Source organism: Etheostoma cragini, chromosome 11 (assembly GCF_013103735.1).
Source record: "Etheostoma cragini isolate CJK2018 chromosome 11, CSU_Ecrag_1.0, whole genome shotgun sequence".
NCBI classification, from domain to species: Eukaryota; Metazoa; Chordata; class Actinopteri; order Perciformes; family Percidae; genus Etheostoma; species Etheostoma cragini.
The window spans coordinates 26,047,032-26,054,483 of NC_048417.1; positions in this window are offsets into that span (position 1 = coordinate 26,047,032).

A 7,452-nucleotide genomic window follows, 5' to 3' on the forward strand; every position below is an offset into this window, starting at 1 on the left:
ATATCCAGTAGCGAAGTGTTGACTAATGGTAAAACTTCTTTAAGTAGCCTAGTCGGGATGGGATCCAAGAGGCAAGTTTATCAATTTAATTCAATTATTTCTTCATCTAAGCCATCGCTTAGATGAAGAAATAATTGAATTAAATTGATAAAGAACCAGTGAAGCAAAGCAGTCTAAACATATATCTGGTTTTACAGCTGTTTCTAAGGTTCCTGAGTTTAGAGATAAGTCAGTGTCAGTTAAAGGCATGTCTTGGTGAATTTTGCTTCTAATAGGTATAATTTTATCATTGAAGAACCTCATAAAGTCGTTACTACTAAGAGCTATGGGAATACTTGGCTCAGTAGAGCTGTGACCTTCCGTTAGCCTGGCCACAGTGCTGAAAAGAAACCTGGGGTTGTTCCTATTTTCCTCTATTAATGACGAGTAGTATGCTGCTCTGGCATTACAGAGGTCCTTCCTATACGTTTTAAGACTATCTTGCCAGATTAAACGAGAATTTTCCAGTTTGGTGGAACGCCAAATCTTCTCAAGATTCCACGATATTTGCTTTAATTTGCGAGTTTCAGTGTTATACCATGGAGCTAACCGTCTTTGTTTTATTATCTTCTTTTTTAAAGGGGCAACAGAGTCGAGAGTCATTCGTAGCGAGCCTGCTGCACTATCAACAAAATGATCGATTTGGGAGGGACTAATAGCATAGGAGTCCTCCGTTACTTTGTGATTTGGTAATGAATTAAATGCTAACGGAATCGCATCCTTAAATTTAGCTACAGGCTATTTCCTGTGGTCCTGCCCTGTTCCCTGTTCTATTTGGTTTCTCCCTCTCTCCTCCCGAAGCCAGCTGACTACGCACACCTGCTCTTCATCAGTCGTCAACAGCTCCCGCTGCTCACACCTGCCAGTCATCAACCATCTCCCCCAGTATATCTACTTCGGCTCTCCTTCCACTCTTCACCTTATCGTCGCTCCAGTCGTACTGGTAAACCATGTCAGTGCAAGCCTGCTCGTCTCCTTGTGTCCAATGTACTCCCCCCTCTGTTTTCTTCCCCGCAGTTCCATCCTGTCTTCCCTATCTTCGGTCAGCTGGCTTCACCCCTCTGTCCTTCTCCCACGGCGCCCCGCTTCCATCAGCCTCCTTCTTCGCCCCTCGTGTCTTTGTCTGCTCTACAGCCTCCTTCTCCGCTCCTCGTGTCCGTGTCTCCTCCTCGGCTCATGCTCCCGGTGCTCCCACGTCCCACCTCCCGTGTCTCTTCCTGGCTCCCGGTCTCCAGATATCTTCACGTCCCAAGTTTTCCCCCAGCCTCCGGTCCTCCGCTTCCTTGTTCTTGGCGTCCATCTTCCCACTCCCTTATCGGTTTTCCTTACTAAATTCTGTTATTATTGAACCGTGCACTTGAGTCCTTCTGTGCTACCGCAACAGCCCCGTCACTCCATTAAGGTCTGCCATTTAATTTTTAATTTTTATTGGCCGGCAAAGCCGCGCACATAAGATTGTGGGTGATTTCGGACCACGAAGGCTACACATAAGCATCCTTCTGTCTATGGGAAATTACCTGAACGAAGTACTCAGTCCTTGGAGGTATTTGGAGGATCCTCTACATTGAAACAGTCCTTCGACGGATGTCAATGACGTATCCTCCAAATTCTGGCTTTGGAGTATTCTTCCTTGACATTGAGAAACGTCTAGGGTTTACTATAAGAGAGTTTTTGAGCAACTCACGTAGACTATCCGCCATCTTGTCAGTCAAAAAGTGTCAATCTCCAAATGCGCATGAATGGACTCCATAGGAGGACATGTCATTCTTATATCAGGCTCCTTTTTCAACCACAAGGTCAATATTGTTTTTCACTAATGACAAAACAACTAATTATCCTTGCATTTATATAAAACTAAGCTTTTTGGAGCTTACCATCTTTACTCTCCTTCCTCGACTATTTTGGACTGGCGAGATGAACGTCGACCGGGAAAACCAACAGCTACAGTGAGTTGTTCAAACCTTTCTTTTAAGTAAACTCTGTGTACACAAGCAATGTTCTCAATGCTTGAGTTCATGTGTGGAGCCCCTGGTGATACTTTCACGTTGTGTTAATCCATACCTCTGTTTATTTCCTGTTTTCCACAGTAGTCCATTATCCCAACTTTTATGCCTTTCTGTTCCATCTACAGCAGTCAAACTCACTGTGTTCACTTGGAAGTAATAACTTACCATGGGTAGGCACTGGTAATCACATTTTGAGCATGTTTAGAGGCTAAAAACAAGTTTAAAACTTGCCCTGTTTAAGCCTGTTGGGTGCTAACTCTAGCAAGAGGATAACACGGTGTAGACTGCACGGACTGGTTTCATTTGTCCCGCTACTGACAACACTACAAATTTAAAAAAAAGCAGAGCTACATGTTAAAGAGAGAGAGAGAGAGAGAGAGAGAGAGAGAGTCAGAGTGAGAGAGAAGCAGGAAGCTATAGGAGGAGAGAGGAGAGGGGTGGGAGAGCACAAGACTCCCGGGAAGAGAGAGCACAAGACTCCGGGAAAGGGAAGAAGTCGAGTTAGTAACATGCATTAATGGGATGATGGTGCATACAGATGGAGAGAAGGAGGAGGAGGAGGAGAGAGGTGCTCAGTGCATCATGGGAAGTCACTTGGCAGTCTAGGCCTATAGCAGCACAACTACCTATCAGATTTATCAAAGACAAAAGCCTACTCTTAAATGTGGAGACGTTATCTACCTCCTGAACCCAAACAGGAACCTGGTTCCACAGGAGAGGAGCCTGATAGCTGGACACTCTGGCTCCCATTCTACTTTTAAAGACTCTAGGAACCACAAGTAACCCTGCATTCTGGGAACCCAGTGCTCTGGTGGGGTAGTAAGGTACTATGAGCTCTTTAAGATAAGATGGTGCGTGACCATGAAGAGCTTTGTAGGTGAAAAGAAGGATTTTAAATTCTATTCTGGATTTTACAGGAAGCCAATGCAAAGAAGCTAAACTAGGAGAGACGTGATAGCTTTTCCTGTTTCCTGTCAGAACACGTGCGGCAGCATTCTGGATCAGCTGAAGACTGAGGACTTTTTTGAGCAGCCTGATAACAAAGAATTTTAGTAAGAATCTCTTTGGATAATGCGTCACGGAGGTGCTACTTCAGAAGTTAAACATTAGAAAATTACAGGTCATCCAGGTTTTAATATCCTGAAGGCACATTTGAAATTTGGCTAACTGATTAGTTTCATCTGTATCATCTGCATAACAATGAAAGTTTATGGAGTGTTTCCTGATAATATTGCCTAAAGGAGCATATATAAAGTGAACAGGATTGGACCGAGCACAGATCCTTGTTGGACTCCATGACCAACTTTGGCGTGCATGGAGGATTCATCGTTAACATGAACAAACTGAGATCGATCTGATAAATAAGACTTAAACCAGCTTGGATCAGTTCCTTTAATGGCAATTAAATGTTCCAATCTCTGTATAGGATATGATGGTCAATGGTATCAAATGCAGCACTAAAATCTTATTTCACTAATCAGATTGCTGGTGCCTCATATTAACTTCTGCTAAACTTGATCATGCATTTCTCCACAGATAAATAAGACAAATAAGTATTAGACCCTCTGCAAAACATGACTTAGTACTTGGTGGCAAAACCCTTGTTGGTCAATCCCAGAGGTCAGACGTTTCTTGTAGTTTCCATCAGTTTTTGTCCCACTCCTCTTTGCAGATCTTCTCCACGTCATTAAGGTTTCGAGGCTGACGTTTGGCAGGTGGAACTTCAGCTCCCGCCACAGATTAAGCCACTCCTTTGTTGCCTTGGCCGTGTGTGTTTTGAGTCATTGTCATGCAGGAATACCCATCCACGACCCATTTTCAATGCCCTGGCTGAGGGAAGGAGGTTCTCACCCAAGATTTGACGGTACCTGGCCCCGTCCATCGTCCCATTGATGCGGTGAAGTTGTCCTGTCCCCCCAAAGCATAATGTTCTCATCTCCATGTTTGACAGTGGGGATGGTGTTATTGGGGTCATGGGCAGCATTCCTCCTCCTCCTCCAAACACGGCGAGTTGAGTTTCTGCCAAAGAGCTCAATTTTGGTCTCATCTGACCACAACACTTTCACCCAGTTTTCTTCTGAATCATTCAGATGTTCATTGGCAAACTTCAGACGGGCATGTATATGTGCTTTCTTGAGCAGGGGGACCTTCCAGGCGTCCTTCGCGGCATAGTGTGTTACCAGTTGTTTTTCTTGGTGACTATGGTCCCAGCTGCCTTGAGCTCATTGACAAGATCCTCCTGTGTAGTTCTGGGCTGATTCCTCTCTGTTCTCATGATCATTGCAACTCCACGAGGTGAGATCTTGCATGGAGCCCCAGGCCAAGGGAGATTCACTGTTCGTTTGTGTTTCTTCCATTTTGCAAAAAAGACTTGTACAGGTCTACAATCTTGTCCCCGACTTCCTTGGAGAGTTCTTTGGTCTTGGCCATGGTGGAGACTTCGGAATATGATTGCTTCTGTAGACAGGTGTCTTTTATAGAGGTAAGCACTCCCTTTAGAAGTGTGCTCCTAATCTCATCTCCTTACCTGTATAAAACACACCCGGGAGTCAGAAATCTTTCTGATTGAGAGTGGGTCAAATACTTATTTCCCTCATTAACATGCAAATCAATTTATAACCTTTTTGACATGCGTTTTTCTAGATTTTCTTGTTATTCTGTCTCTCGCTGTTCAAATAAATCTACCATTAAAATTAGAGACTAATCATTTCTTTGTCAAAGGTACAAAATCAGCAGGGGATCAAATTCTTTTTTCCCCTCACTGTATATGGACCGAAGGAACTATTAAAATGACCCATAACCCCTTGAATGAACAATATCACCATGTAAAACAGACATGAAAAAAACCAGGGACTGTTGAGACTGATTTTAATCTTGTCATCTAAGTCTTGGCAAAACAGTGAAAACACTAAAACTGTGAACAGTTTCCTTAAGCTACATTAATAGTTAACCAACTGTTTGTTTTTCACTTCAAACCCCAGGGTGGTAAAAGTGAAGGCAGAGGGTGATTTTGGATTAATAAGTGGCATTAAATCCTATCTCAAATCAGGGCTCAATATGCCTCTAACCAACCCTATCCCAATCCGTGTGTGTGTGTGTGTGTGTGTGTGTATGGGCCGTCTTGTCTGCCTGTGTCACTGAGTGGTTTGTGTCTGTCAGGTGCTCCCCATTTCAGATGACACCTGCCACCTCCAGCTGAGACTCAGGGCCACTCCATGCCACGAATTAGACTGATTTAGCCAACTTGTAGTAGCGAATGCTGCAAGAAAAGCATTCAAAAACACGACCCTGGAAAAGTTAGGTGAAGAAAACGATTGGTTTATTTTGTTTCTCCAGAATCCTTTGGTTGTAAACCATCCCCCTTTTTTACAAAATCAACTGCCCAGCAAAAATTCATACAACAAACAAGGCACACAATGTTTCAAGTACTAGGCCTACCACTGACACATAATAAATAAACACATGTGGTCTTGTTCTAAGAAAGGCATAATGATATCTCAATGCTACATCACAAAGGTTACGTTTAAAATATCAATTTAACAAAATAAGGCGTTTGTATTTTGTGGGGCTGTGATCCACAGCCAGTAAATCAGCAGAATGTAATTTTAAATGTTAAACAAATCTGGAAAACAAATCAATAACCATCAACTTATTGTGTCTAAGTTTTCTGATTTTCAAGGATAGCATTTTTTTATTTTGCAAGATTAGATATTGAATATAAAATGTAGTCACTGTGACCAAATATCTTAAACACTACCCTAACAGATTGACATTGCACTGCTAAATATATCCATATCCATATGAGGTTTGACAAGTCAATTATCTAATTTGACAAGAACACAACATTCAGAAGAGCTCAGATCCCACCCACACACAGAAAAAAACATGCATCACTAGCTGCAGGTTTTATATTAAAATACAACTTTGGTGCCTTCATTCCATAACAAATAAAAAAACAAACCACCACAAAACTAACAGGAATAACTTAAACGACTTAAAAAAGTAATCTCTTATTTAAATCCCCACAATCTCTTTGGTTCAATAAGGCAAAGGTGACAGTGAAACAGCAGCTTCCACTCAGTAGAGGAGGGTTGTAGTGGTCTTGGTTTGTCCTCCTTTCAGTCATACAGCAGCCCTCTGGCATTTGTCCACTCATTCTTTCTTTTAAACAGAGCTACTTGTCAGAATCGGAACGCACCAGCTCTATATTGTACACATGGGAAGCTACTAGTGTTTCCATTCAGGATAAAGAGTCAGTTCACGTAAATTACAAACATCTTTTCACACTTCCCTCTTGTGGTGTCTATCCATGTAGACAGGTTTGGTTTTATTTGTCCAGGTGGGGATTTCTGCCTCTACCCAACTCACCCCTTTTAATATAAATTTGACGTGAGCATTAAAATATGACATTTAAAATGATCAATAAAACATGTGTTGTACCTACAGAAACAGTCCAGTGGATTTTTATTAAATAACAGGGACACTATTTCTGGCAAGATGTTGATTTTAATTGTCATGTCACTTCTTAATGATGTCAAAACATATTGTACTGGGATAAAGAAACAAATAACAACAAACACTAAAGGATCCGACTTGACTAATCCAACTACAGGTAGTTCTTCATTTGGGTGAACTATCCCTTTTAAAAAGGTGCCTTGTGCTGTTTTTGTGTAAACATACAAAAGTTGTACTTAATTCAGCATTGATTTCATGCATCCTGGAGCCGTAACAAAATGGCTGAATGCATTAACTTCCTCATAAATGTTTGAAAAGCTGATATTTTAGTATTTTGATTTAGGAATAGTTCTATCATGCTTAGCGTTATGTGTGAAAGGGATCACAGAAGATCCACTTGCATTTTTTGGGCAAAGGTGCACATAATTCTGACACAAAATATTTGCATCTTATTTTACAGCTACTCCCCTGAACACCAGGAACTAATGGATTTTAAAGGGACTGTACTCAATACTCAGAACAATAATGTAGCAAAGTAAAATATGGAGCAACTGTGTCCAAAGCAGAGAATAAAGTCCCCCACTCTCTCTTTCTGTGTGTGTTGTAATCTAAGCTGGTTTGTTTGATGTTTTGAGCGTGCATGTTAGTGCACGTGTGTTGTGCATCAGTTTCAGACGCGGAGAGCCGTGACAAAGCGTGACAGTATTTGGCAAGTTGGGGACGGTCTGTGAAAGATGTGTGGAGGCTATCCCAGACCACTTTTTTCTTTTCAGATTTTTGAGTGCAGTTCCTTTCAGAGTCCACAGGGATTCAGGTAACCATTTGGTGTCCAGCGGATAACTACAGGAATTCACTGGTTTCACAACATGTTGGATCCCATCAGGCCTGGAGAACAGACTGAATTACCATTTAGTCTAAGTAAATTCAATTCAGTCCGATATTGTGTTCTTGA